This window comes from Odocoileus virginianus, chromosome 5 (assembly GCF_023699985.2).
Source record: "Odocoileus virginianus isolate 20LAN1187 ecotype Illinois chromosome 5, Ovbor_1.2, whole genome shotgun sequence".
NCBI lineage: Eukaryota > Metazoa > Chordata > Mammalia > Artiodactyla > Cervidae > Odocoileus > Odocoileus virginianus.
Window position 1 is genome coordinate 25,809,601 of NC_069678.1, and position 22,826 is coordinate 25,832,426.

The 22,826-nt window shown below is 36.4% G+C and overlaps 1 non-coding gene across 1 annotated transcript; it reads right to left on the reverse strand.

Annotated features, from left to right (window-relative positions):
• Positions 1–2,046: 2,046 nt before the first annotated feature.
• On the reverse strand, positions 2,047–2,153 carry LOC139035295 (U6 spliceosomal RNA). Its single transcript, XR_011487966.1, has one exon. It is a non-coding gene; the product is annotated as a U6 spliceosomal RNA (small nuclear RNA).
• Positions 2,154–22,826: the final 20,673 nt, after the last annotated feature.

The window sequence follows — 22,826 nt, forward strand, 5'->3', positions numbered from 1 at the left end:
TCCATTAGCCTAATCTCGTAATAATAGGCTACAGGGGGCTGACAGTAGTGGTCACCTGTCCCCTGAACTGGAGGCTGCTGTAACTCTCCGAGGGGCATTTGTAGCGGGGCCTTTTACTCCGGCTCCTTAGCGGAGCACAGCCTCTGTTTGATTCTGGTGTCTCCTTTCCCCTTCCTGTCAGTAATCACTGGGAGAGGCAGGTATAGCTTGGGTGGTTCAGCTGGAGCTGGATCTGGAAGTGTTGGCCAGAGGCTTCTGCCACCAGGATCGGATCCTGCCGAGGCAGCGGCGCTACGACCTCTGGAAGAGCTGGTGGAGGAGAGCAGCTGCTGTAGGAACTTCACCTAGCCCTGGATCGGGCGTTAAGGCGGCCTCCGGTCCTGGTGGAGCACTGGGCGGCAGGCACATCATCATCCAGTGGGGGGGGAGGGGTGGGTCATCCTCGTCCAAATCCTTTCAGATCGCAGAGGGAGAAGGGGGGTCAGCGTGTCTTCACCTGCAGGTCAGCACGATCGAACCAGAACACCACGTGGTCCAAGACTGTTTCTCCCTTAAAGTCTGTTCTGCCTTGGTGGGCTTGATCAGGTCTCTGGATGAAAACACAGATGGGTTAAATATCCCACGTCCCAGGGCATCTCCAGAAGAGCCAATTCATACTCACTGATGTATCCTCCTCCTTCTAACCTGACAATTCTGAGGGGGTCAAGAAGTTCACAGCAGATGGGACACCTCCTAGGGGATGGCAGAATACGAGCAGACAAGTATCAAGTTTCTTCTCCTAAAAATCCCCTGGTGATTGCTTGGTAATAATCTTCCCCAAGACAGCATGGACACACCTCCTAAATGACCCCCACAAATTTCCTTCCTAAGACCTAACACGCTCATCGACCTGTGTACCAAGCGATGGCTGCCACCTGCCTATTCCGGGCTCCTGTGGGCCCGTGCCCCTCCTAGTCCATCCCAGGGAGGTGATCAGATCCCTTCTTCCACCCTGCTGGGTGGGTTCCTCCTCACCTGAGCGCTCAGTTCCCCTGCTGCCATCCACTACCTGCTAACATGAAAGGTCCGGACATTGAGAAGCAGAATCCTTCCAGAAGGGCAAGGCACCTTCCCCCTTCTAGAAGATTCAAGCCGCAACATCTCGGAGTAGTCCCAAATGGGACTTGTCTCCTCAAAGTGAGGAGTTTCCTGGCCAATGCACCAAATGTTGTAGCCACGCATTCCAGGAAACAAACTCACTCAGAAGGACAATGCAGATAGTGGAGTGCAGTTTATTACACCGGCGGGCCCAAGGCAGAGTCTCCTCTTAGCCAAGGACCCCGACCAGTTTTTGTGAAAACCTTATATACATTAAGTGTATAAGGTTCCCTGAAACTAGTCTGAAGAAAAGAAAAAGAGATGCAATCAAAGTTAACCCATGATCATATGCCTTAAGCCTAGGTAGTTAACAGTGGACAATTATCAATAGGCCTGTGGTCATACCCCAATAAGCATAATAGAGTGTACAATTCTATTCGGTTACACAGATAATTAGGGTATTCCTTTAAGCAACGGAGAGCCTTGGGACTCTTCCTCCTGGGGGCCTGGTTTTCCAGTTGGTATGTAGTTTCCATAGATACTGGGCATATAGCTCAAAGTCCACAGTCTGGCCCAAGATGGAGCCCTGCTTTCAAGATAGAGCCTGTTCTGTTTCCTCCTTCAATATCATTTGAAATTAAAGTGAATAATAGAAGGTGTATAAGAATCTTAGATTATTTCTTACAAAATAAACGTTATTACATGCTTTGCATGTAACAAAAAATTAGAGTCAGTCATTTAGTGATAGACTCAGTAATTCAACAAAAACAAAAAGACAAAAAGTGGGAGTATCTTAAGCTTTTTATGTTGACTGGAAAGAAAACACAACAGGCAAAATCTGTTCCATGTGATAGAGAAGGAAATATATTTAAATAGAGTCTTTTTTTTTTTTATTAGTTGGAGGCTAATTACTTTACAATATTGTTGTGGTTTTTGTCATACATTGACATGAATCAGCCATGGATATACAAAAATATGGAACGCTTCACGAATTTGCGTGTCATCCTTGCGCAGGGGCCGTGCTAATCTTCTCTGTATAGTTCCAATTTTAGTATATGTGCTGCCGAAGCGAGCACTTAAATAGAGTCTTATTGGGCCCTTGGTTCAGTTAAAATAATCAGCTCATTGAAAGATGTTGTGTGACTCACTGCGTTGTATTTAGTTTCTTATCAGTACAGACTAATACATTTCAAAGCACAACAGCTCAATGAGCATATATTTTTACACAAAATAAAGTTGCTTTGTGTCTGTGTAATATATTTTTAATCTTATGTTTCCTTTTTAATACAAAGCACACTAAAAAGGAAACAAACAGGGAGTTCTTTGGCGGTTCAGTGGTTTAGACCTCTGTGCTTCCAATGCAGGGGGCCTGGGTTTGACCCCTGGTCAGGGAACAAGGATCATACATGCCACAGAGTACAACCAAAAAAAAGAGGAAACAAATTTTATTCCACATTTCTGTTTAGGAAAAACAATACTAATTATATCACTAATGTAAGAGATAATTTTAACTATTGAATATATTCATAGTCATATTTATATTATTTCCTATTTCTCAATTCTCAGCAACACATCTTGGGTAAACAGCAAATACCCATCATTTTAGGAGTTATGCTTCATCAATACTTATGAGTCCCTAATTACTTTTGTGTACATAGTCTGACATTCTGTAGACTCCAACAGTTGTGTGATCACAAGCAAGGTCACTATTTAGTTTTCCTCTAGGATCACAAGATTAATAGCCCACATCTCTCCAGCAGTCCCCAATGAGGGAGGCTGCACCACTTCTGCTCAGAGCCTTTGCCTGCCCTATTCATTTCTTGTGCTTATGCTCTGGCAATTGCTTAATAAGCTGCCCTCTTTCTGCTCAGGACACTCTTTTAACAGTTTGCTGAGCAATCGGTACAACCATTCTCCATATGATCCATGAATTCCTTGCCACCTTCTACGTTCACGACCATTTGGATCATGAGACATCGCTTTCTCTGCAGTGACACCTTGGGGAAGCAGGGCTCCTCATTCCTCTCGTTCCCCTCATTGCTGGTAGAAAGTCATCTTTCCTATGTCCAGTTCTCTTAGATAGGGTTCCCACAGTTGAGCTGCTTTGTGTCATATGTGGTAAGTAGATGTGTGTGTGTGTGTGTATATATATACATATATATGCTTAGTGAGCTTGTTCTCTCAGTCATGTCCAACTCTGTGTGAGATACACATCTAAAATATAGCATATGATCAATACATTGTCTTTATATTTAAATTCTACCACAGTCTTTTTTATCCCAGGAGAGAGAGGTACTCAGGGATAGAAGACAGTCTTAGAAAACAAAAACTCATGAGATAAAGACAGAGTTGCTAAATAGTATTATTTCATATTATTAAAGTGGTGCTGTTTGCTTAGCATTGTCTTAGTTGCTACTGAGAAAACAAAAGAAATATACGGGCAGGTCTTAAAACTTTATGGGATTTTCCATCCTATTGAGAAGACAAGATTAGCCATAGAGCAGTAATCTACACTTTTGGTTCTAAATATGGATAAGCATCAGGATTATTGGGGAGCTTCTTAAATGTAGAAAAGCACACACATGGTCCCCATTGTTGTTGTTGTTATTATTTAGTCACTAAGTCATGTTCAGCTCTTTTGCCACCTCATGGACTGCAGTCTGCCAGGCTCCTCTGTCCATGGGATTTCTCAGGCAAGAAAACTGGAGTGGTTGCCATTTCCTCTTTAAAAGGATCTTCTCAACTCAGGGATCCATCCCTGTCTCTTGCCTGCAGGTGGATTCTTTACCACCAACTCACCTGGGAAGACCATGGACCCCATTAAGACACACTAATCTGTATGTGAAAGTGAAGTCTCTCAAGCGTATCCAACTCTTTGCGACCCCATGGATTGTAGCCTACCAGGCTCCTCTATCCATGGGATTTTCCAGGCAAGAGTACTGGAGTGGGTTGCCATTTCCTTCTCCAGGAATCTCTATGTAAGTTACAGCAACTTACAGAAGATTATGGATGATGCATAACTCACAAGAGGTTTGTCTTTCTTCTCAGTACAGTATAGCTCCATCATAATACAATAAATGTGGCTGAAAGAGTCAAACACTTATTCTGAGGTTAATAAAATGACTTCCAGCCATTGGCCCTCAAGCTGGCCTGCTGGAATTCCTGAGTTCCATTTATAGTACTTTAAGTTTTACTCTATTGCTGACTATTCAGTGCCTTCTAGTGTTTCTTGTGGGTGTTGCCATAATTGTAGGAAGGATCCAGGTTCTGGGCTGGTTGGGAGTCCTAGTCATAAGCAGACATTAGACACTTCCATGGAGTGGAAACTTAAGTCTCACTCAGAAAGGTTTAGGCTAGAAGGATTTGTGAGAAACCAGGTTCTACCATTTTCCAGTCCCAGCTTCTCAAAACAGAGTTTCCTACCCTTTCCCCCTTCATGCCTAATCTGTCCATCTCTACCCTCTCACCACACACAGAAGGTAAGTTAAATATGTCCCCATTTGAGAAAGTGGGCTGGGAGACAATTAGGCACCAATTATCTATGACCTCATATTTGAATTACTAGTTATATGAAAACTTATATTAACACTATGTGTTATCTTAGAGTGTTACTGTAGTTTTACTATAATTACAGAGAATTTTGCTTGCCTAAAATTCTTCAAATGTTTATTTCATATCTATATTCAAATATGTAAATATAAAAATATATAGTATAATCATATATATGTATGTGTGTGAACACACATACACACATTCACACATTTAAGAAATTTGTTTAAAAATTCTTCCAAATAATTTCAACATGGACACTTGCACTAATGACTCCAAATGAATTCTGATAATTGAATAATGGATGCCTAAAACATGCTTTCTTAAAAAACAACTGGCATCCAAGAAGCAGAAATTCAAGCATAACAGCCAGGATCACTCATAGAGTTTTTATCTGTTTTGAGTTTATTTAATAAAAATATATCTATTGTCCCATCCCATACAGACTTAAGCCACTCTTTTGGATGAGCGATTAATAAAAGCTTTACCTAAATCCATAAAGAGAAATTGAGGTCAAATCCTAATCCAAACACAAGCCCTGTTTGCAAATTAGAACCCAAATCCTAATCCTTCTGAGTCTTGTCCATCACAGCTCGAAATGGCATTGTTGTTCTGATTTAAAATCTAGGCTCTCACAACATCTTTAAAAAGTGATTGCTATTTCTTTGTATCATTAAACACAAAAGCTTTTAAATGATTTTTCCCTAAAACGTACTCATAAACAGAGCTGAATATTCAGCTTGTCTTAAAAATGGGGAGGGATGTGCTTTAAAATTCAAGCATTTAACAGAAAACATAGTTAAAGTATTTTTAGTTCAATATGACTCAGTTTTCAGGTACAATTTTCAAAGATGAGCTGAAATTGACGCAATGACGTAAGGCTAGATATTTATATATATGATCTCCCTAAATTGATGGTAATTCTTAAGAAGGCTTATCAATGAAGATTAGGTTTGGCTAATAAAAAAAATGAGATGTGTCTTTTTTTTTTCTCTTGTTGATTAAAACAGAGAAAATTCAAGACTGAGAGAATGGTTCCAGGTAATCTCCAGCTCAATTACTCCACTATTCCTTTCAGTGGCTCCTGGTTTTTTGGTTCAAATTATCTGCTAGAACCCCAGTCTCCCATACACATTCCAGGTGGCAGATGCAAAAATGGAAGTGGAAGATAAAAGGATATACACCTTATCTTTGAAAGTAAGCATCTCACAGAAGCATTACTTAACAATGTAACCTTTCCATTTATGTTACCAATTCATGGACATTGAATAGTGACAAAGGATGGTGGGGATTGAAACAGGAAAGCCATGTGCCTAGACAGCTGTTATCATTTTTAATTAAAAAATAAGGAGAAAATATATGTATAGAGTATAACCTGAAGTGTGGTGTAATGATTTTTGGGACAAATAAAATTTTAAGATCCTAATATTTGTGTTTCCTGGGTCTAGCTTGATGAGCCTGGCAGGTACTTCATTTTATCCACTGTCTTGGACTAAGATGGGTCTGAAATAGCCTTTTACTTCTTCCCCGATATGGCAAACTTCAACTCATCTTGAAATATTTAAATAAAATGATTCCTACCTCAGAAAGCTTTCCTTTATGACTAGGTTCCATTCTAGTAAGAATGACCTGTTCCTCCCTCTCTATTTCTATACAATATTTTGTGTGTGGTGAAGTAGAATGTGATGCCAAAAATGTCTACAAGTAACTGCTCAAGCTGAGGTCTGAGTGCTTATAGTTTGTCAGCTCCTCATAGTCCTTACATAAGATACCTTGTGAAGTAAGATTCCTGACTCTGCTTAGTCAAAATGTAGGAATAACAGTAGGTCTGATGTTCTCAATCACAAGGTATCTCCCACTGCAAGCTAAGAATCTCAAACCAGGCTAAAGCATATATATATGTATAAATATATACATAAATAAATATATATATATAAATAAATAAATAAATATATATATATATATATATATATATATATATATATTTGTGTGTGTGTGTGTGTGTGTAAATCTGATGTCAGGATTCAGTTTGTTACTATTTTTCTCATTGGTCCATTTGATTCAAAAGATTCTCTAAACTCATTGTACTAGAAATGTGTTTACTTATCTTCCACCTCAAAGGCTTCTTTTTACTTTTCTCAACTCTGTTTTCTTTTCAGACATCTAGAATATTTGCATATTTCAACCTTTAAGAACTAAGGACCTAATTTGGATCCATTGCTTCCTTACACATGCAACATCTAAAAACCTGAATCAGGCAGTTTGGTTAGTGAAACTGATTACAATTTTCCTTTTGCTGAAAGAAAAAAGTGAAAGTGTCAGTTGCTCAGTTGTGTCCGACTCTTTGAGATTCTATGGACTGTAGCCCATCAGACTCCCCTGTCCACGGAATTCTCCAGGCAAGAATACTGGAGTGGGTTGCCATTTCCTTCTCCAGAGGATCTTCCTGACCCAGGGATCGAACCAAGGTTGCCTTCATTGCAAATGGATTCTTTACCATCTGAGCCACCAGGGAAGGCCATTTTGTTGGAAAATATATAAACTGTACAATCTTAGACAAATGAGGACAGTTGGAAACCTTAGGAATAATGGAGAACCTAGAATACTATAATTTTAGAGTAAATACTGTGGTTACACTTCCACTGGGCAGGATTTGGGAATAAGTTGCAGCAGGAGACCCTAATAGCCACAGCAGAGTTAGTATTAAAAAACAAAAACAAAAACAAAAAACCTCTGAAAAATAGAAGCAACAAAATATTATAAAGGCATTCTGTGACACAGGCATGAACTGTCTGCAACTGTAATAGCTCCCCAGACTAGGTTTCTATAAGCTTGATAAAACACGGTAAGGATTTTTGCCTCTGTTTTTATTTTTTTTCTGCTTTCTTTTTGTGCAAAGGCAGGGGTTCAGATTATACTAAGCAGCCAGTCTTCAACATTGCCAGAACCAAGAAACAAGTTGAACAGTGCAGCTATAACTTTAGAACCAAAGGAACGCCTTTATGTTTGTATTACAGTAATGGTGGGGGAAAAGACAGGGATCGTCATTTCCGTTGCACCAAATGATATAAAAATATATACATTTATACATATATAATATACCTATACTGATCTATCTGTTAGTGCTTACTAATTATTTATGATAAAAATTTGTGAGCAAATCTGATATAATTTTTAAAGAGGGGCTTCTTTATGATAATAATTCATTTTACTTATCATCAGCTATTTATTTCTATGCTATTAATGTCTCCCACAAACACTGAAACCCACTCTGAAAATCTAGCATCATAGAATGAAAAAACTGTGGTGTTTAAAATAATGATTTAAAGGAGGGAATCTGGTACCAATATGTATGTTCTTATAATTATCCCAGAAAAGTTCCTAAGGGTTCTAAACTGCCTGAAGTTTCATTAATCTGGGCTAGGCTAAATTAAACATAAGATAGTTCAGCTGTGTTTGTTTTTAATTTGCAAAGGAATTTAGTGTTCCCAAAAGTGAGGAACTAGCAAACCAAGCTTCAATCAATCAGGAATATTTTGGGCATCTCTGCCAGTAGCATTAATGGGAAAGACCTGCTGTTATAACCCACAGCGTCTTTGGCAGGTCCTGAAATAAGAAAAAGAAAAATTTAAAAGAGAATATGAAGTCTAAAAAGCTGGCCAAAGGAATCAGTTGGTAAAACTAGGATATGAAAGATTTAACTAAGTTGAGAGGGTTCCAGAGTTGAGGGAGACTTATATCAGAGAGTGAGAAGGTTTCAGTGAAATACAATTTTATAATTAACCTATAATTGAATGTATTTAATACAGATACATAATTAAAAATTTCAAGTCATTCTGTAAAACCTTGTAAAAATAAATGTCCATTCTCCCTGACCTCTGTCATGTTACCCATCAACAGATTTTAACTTGTTTTGTGTTTTCTTCTGTTATTTAGTGTTCTATTTCCAAATATTAATATTAAACTTTTACTTCCTTCTTAGCTCTTAAGTGTTAGACATTAGCCAACTATAGGCTTTTTTGGAAACTAATGATTTTCTTCACCACTTGCCCCACTCTTTGGGAGAACTACAGCTAGGGATTTAGTTGAATACTATGATTTTGTAAATGGAATGCACTTCTGAACCAAGTAATACAATATGTTTTATTTTCTTATGCATGTTATTGTTTTTCTGCCAACTAATATTTGCATTCAAAAAAATCATTTAATTTTTATTTACAGTGAATCATCCATAATGCTCAGACTCATGGGTTATACCTATCTCAACATTTTCCAAATGGTCCAATACATGAAATAATTATTCAGTTCTATTTATCTTTCTAACAATCTGTTTTTCTATGGACATCTGATGCACTCACAAAATTACAGTGGTTTCTAGGCCTGCTGCACAGCTGTTATCCTGAGACTTCTTTTACTACTGTCCTTCGTTGGTGCTCTTCATTCTGGTTTTCCAAAATCTTCTTTCATTTATATTCTTGTGTTGAGGTAGCATGTCTTCAAGGAGGGCTTTCCAGGTGGCACTAGTGGCATAGCCCCTGCAAGGTTTGATCCTTGGGTTGAGAAGATCTCCAGGAGGAGGGCATGACAACCCGCTCCAGTATTCTTGCCTAGAGAATTCCACGGCAAGAGGAACCTGACTGGCTATAGTCCGTGAGGTTGCAAAGAGTCAGATATGACTGAAGGGACTTAGCACACACACACACAGGTATGTCTTCCTGGAATATCCTAAGTAAGAATGTGTGGATGTTTAGCTAAACAAAACAATAAAAATGCTACAATTCTGAAGTTCTAAAAACACTTTCATTCTACCCACATACTTAAATGTTAGCTTGGCTTCTAAAATTAATTCAGTTCAGTCGCTCAGTCATGTCTGACTCTTTGCGACCCCATGGATTTCAGCAAGCCAGGCTTCCCTGTCCATCATTAACTCCCAGAGCTCACTCAACTCCCGGAGCTTACTCAAATTCATGTCCATTGAGTGGGTGATGTCCACTGAGTTGGCTTCTAAAATACTCTGTTAAAAATAATTTCCCTCAAATTTATGAAAGCATTGCTTTATCTTTTTTTCTACTGTGTTTACAAAATCCGATGCCATTCCAGTTCCTGATACTTTATATGTAAACTCTTCCCATCCCACCACAAAATCTCTTATGATAATTGTAATGATAATTGATTCTGATTACTTACTCTAAGATAGTACTTCATGAACTTTGTGTGCCTTTTAATAATAATTTAATCCTCACAATGGCCTGAGGTGATACATATTATCAATATCAATCACACTTTACTGATGAGGAAACTGAGCACTAAAATACCAAGTGAATTGCCCAAACTCATGCATCTGACAGATGGGGGGATGGTGATTTCAAGCCGTCTGGTACTAGACACCATATGCATAAGCACTCTACCTTTCTTTTTCATGTGTTCTGAAATGAGTACTTGGATTTTCAGTTTGAAGAAAACCTTCAGTTACAGGAAACAGTTGTATGATTGGTTTTCTCTTCTTTTTTCTATTCATTGGATTTTGAATACTCTCAATTAAATCTCTAATTTAAATATCTTATTTAACATTAAACATTAAATACAAGTTTTATACTGCTTTCCAGGAAATTCAGTGAATGATCCAACATTTCCATTTTCATTATTGTTAGTAGTAGTAGTACTTAATCTCAGTGATCCTGTTTTTAATATGCAAGAGTCATTTCCTGTTTCCTGGTTATTCCTTTTATTTAAAAGCACCTTGTTTCATTGATGGACTATCTTCCTCTTTCTTTTAGGATACAAAGTAGACATTTATGTTTCCTGCTCCCTACTTTGTTTCTGTATCCCCAGAGCTACTTTTTCCTATTATGTGCTTTGGTCTTTCATTTTTAGGCTGAAATCTTTCCTCAGATGATCAGAGCTTGTTGACTGTTACCATGAACGACCCAAGAGGGGAATTTACAGTGTTGCTATTTGGAGTAATTGAGTTTTTCAAGGTAAGAATTTTTCAGTCTCCCGCTTGGGGTTCTAAACCTTGAAGCGAATGTTCTGGTAGTTAGGATAAAGGATAGACATTCTGAGGGTTCCACTGTTCAATGCTAGACCTTTCTATATTCTACCTTCAGACTCATACCCCAACCCTCTACTGAGCCTGGAGTCCTTGAGACTGAAGTCTGTCAGTGTTGTTATTTCCAGAAACATCACACTGTTTCAATAGGGGTATGTTTTGAGGGGTGAGGGAGAAGTGAGTATTAGTCACCTGACTGTATCCACGTTTTTGACTGATTTCTCTGTTTTGAGCTTCATACCTATTTCCTGTTGCACTGGGATTCTAGTCACAGACTATTTCTTGCTGGTAACCTCCTCTATAGAAAATTAGACTGTAGCTCCAGTGGCTACCCACTCCAGTATCCTCACCTAGGAAGTCCCATGGACAGAAGAGCCTGGTGGGCTACATTTGTGGGGTCACAAAGAATCAGACACAACTGAGTGACTATCATTTTCACTTTCACACTTCCTCCTCTATGCCGCTGCTGCTGCTAAGTCGCTTCAGTGATGTCCGATTCTGTGTGACCCCATGGACAGCAGCCCCGCAGGCTCCTCTGGCCATGGGATTATCCAGGCAAGAATACTGGAGTGGGATGCAATGTCCTTCTCTTTCCTCCTCTATAGTAAGGCATTTTCCTAACCCATGAAGACTTTTTTTTTTTTTTTTTTTGGACTCCTTTATCCATTTTTATTTCTCTTTTCTCTCTCCTTTTTTAAAACTTCTATTTTATACTGGAGTATAGTTGATTAACAATGTTGTGTTAGTTTCAGATATACCATAGTGATTCAGTTATACATATATATGAATCTATTCTTTTTCAAATTACTTTCCCATTTAGGTTTTTAAGCAATTCTGAGCAGAGTGCCTTGTGCAATACAGTAAGTCCTTGTTGGTTATCCATTTAAAATATAGCAGTGTGTACATGTCCCTATTCTCTTTAATTTCTTTTATGAATTGATTTGTTTACCAATTTAATATTATCTTTCCTCTTAGTTTAGTGGAATTTTAGGGGAGAGTGGAGATAAATGTTAAAAAATCAACGTATGTTTTCAAAGTTTGTATATTTTTAATGCTGATGTGTATACTTCGTGCAGGTAAAATGACTAAGTGTGTAACAAAGTATATAAAAGACGTGCAATTAGAATCTTGGGCTCATATTGCTAGGTAATAGATGATTAAAATAGTAAAACCCTCCACTATTTTTTCTTCTTTTTGTAAATAGTTGATAAAGATATCATAGGGGCATGGATTGGGACCTTTCTTCTGGGGACAATGACTGATGTAATCTGACATATATCAAGATGTATTGGAGCAAAGGAAGAGAAATGGGCCACCAAGGAGGACAAATTGTAAAAAAATAAGATGATGTCTTATCAGAATGGATGAAGTGAGTGGAGAGGAGTGCAAAATAGAATGAGAATCTGATGCCAATGGATACTAATATAAAATTCCATGACTTGAGCAATCACTGTTAGGAAAAAGCTTAACATATTTATTAAATTCATACTGACCATTACTGATACCATGTTATTAGCAACTTCTCCCAAGCATTGCTCTTTTGTCTCTTATTAATACTTGTCCCCAGATTTCTCTGAGTTCTCCTCTTTTCCCCCAAGGCATGAATATCCAATTCGAGAGTGAAAGAGTTGGTCAAGATAAGAAGAAAACATGGTCAAGATGCTCAACCTTCTTTACTGCCTGACTCTCATATCCATACATAATTACTGGAAAAACTATAGCTTTGACTATACGGTCCTTTGTTGGCAAAGAGATGTCTCTGCTTTTTAATACACTGTCTAGGTTTGTCTTAGCTTTTCTTCCAAGGAGCAAGGTTTTTTTTTTTTTTAATTTCATGGCTGCAGTACCCATCCTCAGTGATTTCAGAGCCCAAGAAAATGAAATCTTTTACTCTTTTCCATTGTTTTCCCATCTATAGGCCATGAAGTGATGGGACCAGATCTTTGTTTTAAGCCAGCTTTTTCACGCTTCTCTTTCACCTTCATCAAGAGGCTCTTTAGTTCCTCTTCACTTTCTGCAATAAGGATGGTGTCATCTGCATATCTGAGGTTATTGATATTTCTCCTGGCAATCTTGATTCCAGCTTGTGCTTCATCCGGCCTAGCATTTTGCATGAGGTACTCTGCATATAAGTTAAATAAACACGGTGACAACAGACAGCCTTGACTTACTCCTTTCCCAATTTTGAACCAGTCTATTCCACATTTGGTTCTAAATGCCGCTTCTTAACTTGCATACAGGTTTCTCAGGAGGCAGGTAAGTTGGTCTGGTAGTGCCATCTCTTTAAGAATTTTCCACAGTTTGTTGTGATCCACACAGTCAAAGGCTAGTGTAGTCAATGAAGCAGTTTTGCTTTTTTTTTCCTGAAATTCTCTTGCTTTTTCTATGATCCAGTGGATGTTGTCAATTTGACCTCTGGTTTCTCTGCCTTTTCTAAATCCAGCTTCAACATCTGGAAGTTCTCAGTTCACATACTGTTGAAGCCTAGCTTGGAGGATTTTGAGCATGACCTTCAGCATGTGAAATGAGTGCAATTGTGTGCGTGATTACAAAGAAATTTATTGCAGTGTTAGGCATCAAACTCTGCTCTTTCAAACTTTAAGTTCCTTTATTACTATGTACCTTGACCCTTTTCATAAATATTACCAGTGAAAATTCATTTTGATTTTTAATATTTACCAATTTTCTTAGTTAAAACACAATGTACATTCATTTGTGGGACTTTAATTTGGCCTTTCTAAATGAGACTGCTATTAAAAAACTTGTCAATACAAAACAAAACAATGACATTCCCTTGTGTGATATGCCTTATTGGGTGCACATTAACATTTCTGATTTTCTATGCATATTTTCTCCTTATTAAAAAATGTATGCACAGCTAATGTTTACTCAAGAGATGAATTATTTTACAAGTGAAAAATTATCATTTGTTATATTCAGTCACATTTCAACCTTACCAGCACCAAATTGGAGTCTTGCTAGAAACTTTTTTGCAACAATGTTTTTTAAAGCTCTCCAGCCAGCTTTAGTGATTGTAAAATATTTAGGTATTTTTTAAATGTTGGAGACCAAATAGAATAATGCATGAAAGCAATAAATAAATAAGCAGACAAATCACATCTAAAGACCAACAGATAGTGGGGCTTTTACAAAAGGATCGACCACAGAGGTTTTAAAATCCGTTTGATGGTTTTTATTTGTGGTGGAGAGATTCTTAAACAGATGAACCTCTGCCCTCGGAAGAGTACAGAGGAAGCAGTGATGAAGCGTATTGCAAACCAGCGAGACAAGGTGACCACAATTATAAATATTGAGCTTTCTGGAAGGAACATATAGTGAAATTACTCAATTTGGCCATGGCCCAAAACCCAACTTATCTGTGGGCATGCCTTCCCCCAAGGGAAATCGTGTTCTTTAACAATCACATATTTTCTGCTCATCACTGTCTGCAACCTGAAGAGACTCCTGAAAGGATGGCTGGAAGAAGCACTCTTTAAGGGATTCTATGAAACCACTTATCAGGATGGGTTGGGTCACATTGACACAGTGCTCTTTGACTGAAGATATGTCCAACTGTTGAAGGGTTTACAAGAAGGTGCCCTTTAAAGTCTGAGTTTCTTTCTCACTCTCTTGCCTTCTCTTATGGCAATGCTTTTTGTGTTTTTCAAAAATATCCACATTGACATTTATATGGATATCTGTGAGTTTTTCTCAAGTAAGTGGTTTTCTTCACTTTAGTCATTTTTATTTTTTTTACATTCTCTAATATGTCACATTTTTGATGCACAATTTTCATTGATTACTAATTCATTTGGCAAACATGCTACCTTAGCCTTCACATTAATATGTTCATTGAAAATGACATAGAAGTAAGGGCATTTAGACCTACAGAGAATTAATTAGCATGTAATTCTCAGTATATCATCTAGTGTTAATTAGCAGTTAAACCATCTTCTTGTGCATGACCTGCTGATTTCAATAGTGTTCTATTTTGGAGGCTCTAGGGGAACAAAACTTGTACTTGGTCATCTTTTTTTGAAAATGAAATATGGAATCACAGTTTCAATTCTCCTGTGCTTTTTTTAACTGTTATATATTTTCTTCATTTTGTTCCTTTCTTAAATCTAAGTATGAAGTATTTTGTCTTCTCTTTCTAATAATAACACAGGAGTCAGACCATTACTAGTTGTTAAGAGGGAAATAAATATTCACATTTAAGCCATTTTAAAAGTTAGAACTTTTTCCAATTTTTCTTATTAACAATTCTTACAAGAATGTTGAATATGGTTGTTAGATAAATTTTTGTCTGAGATAATTTTACTGTTTTCTGTTTTCTCATGTTTTTACACTTATATGTTTTAGGGGCATACAGATTTTTGAAGCAAAGAAATTTATAGAGAAATCAACAAGTTGTCAATGTCAAATAAACTCTGAATTTAAAAAAAATTATTGTTAATGTGAGCAGTGTGTAACTGAGAAGTTTATGTACAGAGAGAAATAAAATAACCCATTTGAACTATTGCTATAGAATAAAAAAATTTTGGCACATTGATATTTATTCATTATAACAGATAACCACAGTGTAAGAGTGGTTGACCTACTCAAGTCATTCAAATTTATCTTTGAATGGCATAATTAACTATGTATATATCTAAAAATGTCAGAAATTAAGAATTCTTTAAAAAACTGAAAAAAATGGCATTTCTGTCTCTTTGAAAAGTGCTAGCATGCCACCCAGACCTGCTGCCTCAGCATTCATGGGGTATTTTGTCCTCACTAATCTTCCTCCCTTGAATTGAGACATGGTCTTCCCAATACTGGAGCCAAATCCTGGTGTCTGCATCTGTCTCTTTGATGACTATAACTGTGGTTCACAAATTTTTTAGGCTGATGATAAGATCAAGGATGCCAAAATACATTATTAAAAAAAAAAACTTCTATGACTTTTGGATATATAATCTTATTGAGAAGGCCTTCACTATAAAATTATCCTCTTCACCCAAAAGAATAACTTAGTGTTTGGACACTCCACAAAGCATTTTTGCACATATTATCTCATTTGATCCTCACAGAAACTCAGAGCAGGTATAATTACAGTCATTTTACAAATGAAGAGAGAGTCTCCGAGAAATTCAATGATTTCCCAAGGTAGTAAATCTAGATAGATGGTGGTGAAATCAAGAACAACACTTAGGGTTTCGATTTCTAGAACCAATTCTCTTCCCACTTTATTACTCTTCAGGGTGTAGACCTCAAACTCTGTTTTTTACTGACTTCCCTTGGGCTGGAGGACTTAGGAAATAATAAGACAATAGAGGGGGGAGGAAATGAAGAGAAGAAAGAAAGCTGATCTGGAATGAATTTAATATAAAGTTTCCAATCACATGACATTTCTACAACCCTGGGAGCAGGAGGGGTTTTGTTCCTTTCAAGACTATTTCTCATGTTACTTCTATTTTTTTTTCCTCTTGGCCTCTCCACTGTGAAGCATGTGTATTTTATCTTCATTCCTGGCCAGGGGTCCAGGGATTGAACCCGTACCCCCTGAAGTGGAAGCATGGAGTCTTAAACATCGGAGCACCACAGAATTCTCATCTCATATTACTTCTTAATGGAACTTTTAAAAAGAGCAAAATGTTTTTATCTTCATTTTAGAACTTGAATAGAAATGGTTTCTGACTCATCTGAGACTTAATATCCTCAACCACTAAACATTTGAAAGCTGATTTCCTATGATGCATATTTAGATTAACAAATGTTTAACGTAAGGATATGGAAAATATGAAAAGTGTGATATTTTTATAAGCAGTCCCATCACTTTGAATCAATTAGAAAGGTGAGTTAAATGTAATGCAAATTCATTACACATCAAATTTCATATTTTTAGAGCTCTCTTATAGGGACAGGATAAATGCTCAGAGCACTGGCTCTGTACTCAGATGACATAAGTTCAAATCCTTGTTCTGTCAGTTACTAGATTCTTGACTTCCAGCAATATGACTGATGTCTCTGTGTCTTCATCTGTTTTAAAAATTAAGTGAGGCAGCGTGCTTATAATCAAGCAAAAAACACTGGCTATTACCCTTACCATCAAATATTGAAAGAAAATAAAGTGCCTGGCATCTTACGTCATCTCATAATAGTGGTTTTCTAGAAAAGGCACTCTGTTCTTTATTCTTTTATTAGTTAACTTTGTGTCACCATGGTTTTCATATTTCCATATGACTCTTAGATGATTTTTACCATATTAGTTTAAATGTATATATACTTACATTTTTGTATTTATATATAACATGGGTAAAGCCACATTTCTGTAATATTTTCCAAAGTCTTCTAAAGTAAGGAAACCATGGAATTTCATCAATTTGCCAGTTATTTGGCTATAAAATACCAAGTAATTGATTTTATTTTTTGAATTGTGCTTCATAAATATAACTGATATTTTTTTCTTTTTACCTTATAATTGAGTTGACTGGTTGATGTTTGCATTTTATTCAAACAGCCCAAGTTGGACATTTTTGGAAATTATTTATTGTCCAACCTCTTGAAGTACCATTAACATATTTTTTTCTAACAGTGCTTTGAAAATATTCATGCAGCTTTCAAAAATCCTTAATTTATTTCCAGATAGGATATCATATATTGGAAAGATCTAAGCATGAAATATTTACAGTAAAAATTATTTTATCCTAATAAGTGCACTTAAAAATGTGTTTGTACAGAAAATTTCTTCCCTTCTTCCAGCTTTATTTCTACTATAGCTTTTTTATTCAGCCTCTCACCTTGAACACTGGGAGTTTTATGAAGAATTGTGATATACTAGAAATAGCTATCTGGCTGTCAAAGTTATCACTTCAACTTCAGAAGCTAAACCCAAATTTCACAGAGGTGGTCCTCTCATATCCCTTTTCCCTTCCTTCCCCTTAAGGAAATTATTCTAAAAGTGTTTGGTAACTATTTCCTCCTCACAGCTCAGTCATCCTGCTTTAGTCCTTGGAGAAGAGGACATGTTATTGAACATATGATTACAAACTCTTAACACAGAAGCTGAAAGAATTCAATCTGATTCATAGTTTCCAAATTAAATATTGCACATATATAGAGGAAACTAAGAGATAGTAACTATTATCTCTATCTTCCTCTTGTGTCTATTGTCTTTGAATTATTTCAGCCAAATTTTCATTCCTTTCAAGTCCAAAGTTCTAGTAAGATCTATTTCTTGCATGTTAGTAGCATAATAGGATTTAATGAAGTGGCCTACAAGTCTATAGGAGTCATAAATTTAAACTGGTTGGCTTCTTTATTAAGTCATGGTAGGGAGAGTAGTGATAAGGAAGTAATTCTTAAAACATAAACTTTCCTCAGTGGTTTCTGAAATGAGTTGTTCTATAAAGTTGAAAACAATGTTTTACATTTCTTGCTGTATTGGGTGATAAGGCAAACTGTAGTATATTATTTGATATGGATAAGTTACAAGGGATCTTCCTCTTATTATAGATGCCTGAAGGAGGTGGTCTACAATTGTTGAGATAGCCTCAGGGCTTTCTCCTGAGATACATCAAAGAGTCTGCCAGGATGTCTTTAGTAAAATAATAAGTATTTGGAGAAATCTATCTTTCTTTGATTTTATAATTCTGCATCTTTGGAGTTTTATTTAAAAGAGGCCTCTTTAAAATTATAGATGTGTTCTTTTTAAAATGATGGCATTTCTTTATCATTCATTTCTGTACATTTATTATTCTTTGCTTAAGCAATATGTGGCAGGAACTTTGTCAGGGACTGGGGGAAATAACTTGAAATGGAAAGAACCTGCTTTCAAAGTATTTACCTATGACTATTAAGTTGCAAGCAAGATATAGCTGGTGATTGCTTTCATTTTTCTGTTTCATGTCATACAATCATGTGATAACTTTTAGTTTCTTTTAGTCTTCAAGGAAATTAACACATTTATATTCTGGGAAGATACAATTCTCTTCATGGAATCCAAATTAGTATGTCTCGCATTACCTGAGTAATTCTTCTTTCATTCAAATTTTAAAACGCAAATTGTCAGTTCATTACTTTTTTAACCCTGCATTAACAAATTTTTATTGTGAAAAATACACTTGAAATGAAATTTACTACTTTAACCATTTTTAAAGGCACAATTTAGTGCCACTTAATATTTACAATGTTATACAGCCAACACCAGGCATCCTTGGTGACTCAGTGGTAAAGAATCTGCCTGCTAATTCAGGAGACATGTGTTCAATACCTGGGTCAGGAAGAACCCCTGGAAAAGAATGTATTCTTCCCTGGGAAACCCCATGGACGGAAGAGTTTGGTGGGCTACAGTCCATGGGTTGCAAAAGAGTCCGACACAACTTGGTGACTAAACAACCACAACGATCTATCTAGTTCCATGCTATCTTCATCACCCATGCTCATTAAGCAGTCATTCCCCATTCTCCTCTGCTCCCAGATCCTGGCTACCATTGATCTGCTTTATGTCTCTATAGTGTGCCTATTCTGGATATTTTATGTAAATAGACTCATCCATTGTGTGGTCTTTTGTGTCTGGCTTCTTCACTTAATATGATGTTTTCAAAGTTCATCCATGAGGGAACTTATATCACTATCCGTTCCTTCTTATGACTCCATTGTATGGCTATACCACATTTGGTTTGTTCATTCATCAGTTAATAAACACATAGCTTGTTTCCACCGGTTACTCTCTTTTCTTGGCAGCTCTGAGTTTTCCTTGTCGAGCGTGGACTACCTCAAGCTGCAGCGAGCGGGGGCTGCTCTCTAGTTGGCTGTGCAGGGTTCTATTTGCATCGGCTTCTCTGTGGAGCACAGGCTCTAAGGTGTATAGGCCTCAGTAGTTGGGACGCACAGGCCTAGCAGCCGTGCAGCAGGTGGGATCTTTCCCGACCACGGACCTGACCAGTGTCTTTTGCATTGTAAGGCAGATTCTAACCACTGAGCTTACAGGGAAGCCCTCCACCAGTTACTCTCATAATGAACAGTGCTACGTACTCAAGTAAAATTTCAGTATATTTACTTGCTTTAAGTAGTATGCAAATAATCAAAATTCATTTGAAATCAGATAGGAATCTTCCTTATAATGTATCATAGACTATTTTATCTTCTATAAAGATAGAAGGCTTGTAATCTAATGTGGTGTAAGAAATATAGACTTGGTATTTTAACCAGTGGGGGCTGCTATGCCTCTTTCTTATAATGTCCTAAGTTACCTAGGTAATGGGTTCTTTTTTGGTGTTTTTCTTTTTTTAATTTGTTTTAATTAGTAAAGACTAATTACTTTACGATATTGTGGTGGTTTTGGCCATACATTGGTGTACATGTGTTCCCCTGTCCTGAGCCCCCCTCCCAAATCCCTCCCCATCCCATCCCTCTGGGTTGCCCCAGTGCACCAGCTTTGAATGCCCTGCTTCATGCATTGAACTTGGACTGGTCATCTATTTCACATATGGAAATATGCATGCTTCAGCTGAAAGACATCCTGGTAGACAATTAAAATCAAGCTATAATGGAAAAGTTTCTTCTCATCAAATTAGTGATATGCCTCTTCCTCTTACAGCATTGGAAAATAGAATAAAAAGAGTGCATGAAGTCTCATAATTTCAAAATATTATACAGTGAAATTTGAATTCATTGTTTTGAATCTGAAGATTACACAGCTCTTGGAAACCAAGTTGGCAGCTTCAGTTATGAAGCATGACTTACCCCTGGCCTTGTGTGTTACATGTTTTGAAACTGAAGGTCAGGATTCTGAGGTTGCCCCTCCTTTTTCAGAAAAGCATAATGAGATCTTTCACTCCGCTACAGCAGCCCCTAGAGGCAAGCAGATGAGACCTCAGTTTAATGTCCCATCTGAAGGGCAGACAGGCAGAGCCATTACTAATACCCAGCAAGCTGAGAATTCTGCCTTGGTGGTGCAGTTAAAACCTCAGTGATGGGCAGCAGCAGTTTTTAATTTATAAGGATGAAAATGGATCGAGACTTTTTTTTTCTGGGAAGAAAATAAAGTCATAATGCATTTTTCAAGAGATGCTTAGTTGCACTTAAGTGTCCCTCAGGGCATTCCACTAATGAGGATCAGAGATTACAAGAAACAGATATAGATATGTAACAGTGTTGAATTAACATGTTTTTCCTTTCTGTAAACCTGAAAAAGCACATAATGTCCTTTCAGTATATTTGAAAAACATTTACTTAAAGTTAAATCTGTTACTTACAAAGCCATAATACTATGTGAAACCATATGGTACATTGTCTATCATGGTGATTACAAATCTTGATTTTATAGCACCCTAGGGATATCATAAAATTTGAAAATTATTTTTAATTAAAAATGCATAGTAACTTCAATGTAACATATTCTCTATAGACCAGAATTCCTCTTAAAATAGATTTACTTCAGCCTCTGCCTACATGGGTTTTGTATGAAAATGACTTCATGTTAGATTCATTTATCTATAGAAACAATTTAAAGAACTGGCATTGAAGCCTGTATTAAATTATTTATTCATATGTTCTTTAGAACTGAGATAACTACAAAATCAAGTAGCATACAATAAGATATGTCAAGTAATAATGATATGTTAAATAATAAATATATGTCAAATAATATGAAATTATTGAGGATATTTGGGGCTAGGAATCATATATTGCACTGGGAAGACCCAGAGGGATCGAGTGGAAAGGGGAATACATGTAAATCCATAGCTGATTCATGTCAGTGTATGGCAAAAACCACTACAATATTCTAAAGTAATTAGCCTCCAACTAATAAAAATAAATGGAGAAAAAAAGGTTTTTAAATATCTGTCTTTCATATAATATTAGAAATTTGATGTATTCTCAGGAAGAGAGTGAAATTGTAAATCACATCAATTGTGTGTGTGTGTGCATTTGTGTATACACATTTTTCCATTCAACACACTCAAAGTCATTCAGTTTTATTAATTAATATATATTAAGTTCACAAAAGTCTAAATAAAGAGTTTTAAAATCTCTGTGTGATCCTTGATCAAAAGACAGATTATAAGCATTCAAGGGACATTCTTTTTCTTCTGATATAATGATCTGAGAATTTTACATTTTAAAACAGAGGCTAATTATTTAGTAAACATAGAGGTACATGAATTTTATGACCTTTTATACTTTTCTTCAATATTTGTGAAGATTCCTTTATGGCAACCATGTCAACTGATATTGAGAACTTCTATCTACTGCTATTATGAAGATACACTTGGATTTTAACAAACTGCCAACTTTTTATTCTTATAAAGCAATTTGCAACATTGTATGTGTAGTATGCAAATACATACACATCTGATTAAAACCAGAATACTAGAATTTCATTCTCCCTTTGTATGAAAACCAGAGTCCTCTTGGAAACATTCTTCCTTTTATTGGGTCAATTTTAATTTTAAATGTGCATTTAAGTTACAAAAAATGTGTAAATTTTTGCTTTATTTGGTCCACCTCTAAGACCCATCAAAGAAAGTCTTTCAAAATTTGAAATGATATGTAAGAATCATCAATAGAATGAAAAAAACAACAAAAAAATGAAACTGAAAATGAGATATCATTTGCTATAATAGTCGGCCCTGAAGTAAAAGTTTCTTTTAGAATACTAATGAGTTAAAGAAAAAAAACTTTTCTTAGTATGTATCTCAACTTATCCATTTATTAAAAATGAAAAAAAAAAAAAAAGAAAAAGGCCTGACAATACCCAGGACATAGAAGCAACCTAAATGTCCCTCAACAGAGGAATGGATAAAGAAGTTATGGTATATATATATATATATATATATATATATATATATACACAATGGAATATTACTCAGCCATAAAAATGAATGAAAGCAGATCATCTGTGGAGATGTGGATGGACTTAGAGACTGTCATACAGACAGAAGTTAAGTCAGAAAGAGAAAAACAAATACTGGATATTAACACATATATGTGGAATCTATAAAAATGGTATAGATGATCTTATTTGCAAAACAGAGACACAGACACAGATGTAGAGAACAAATACATGGACACCCAGAGAGGAGAGGGGTGTTAGAAGAATTGGGATATTGGGAATGATATATATACTTTATTGATACTACATATAAAATAGATAACCTGTGAT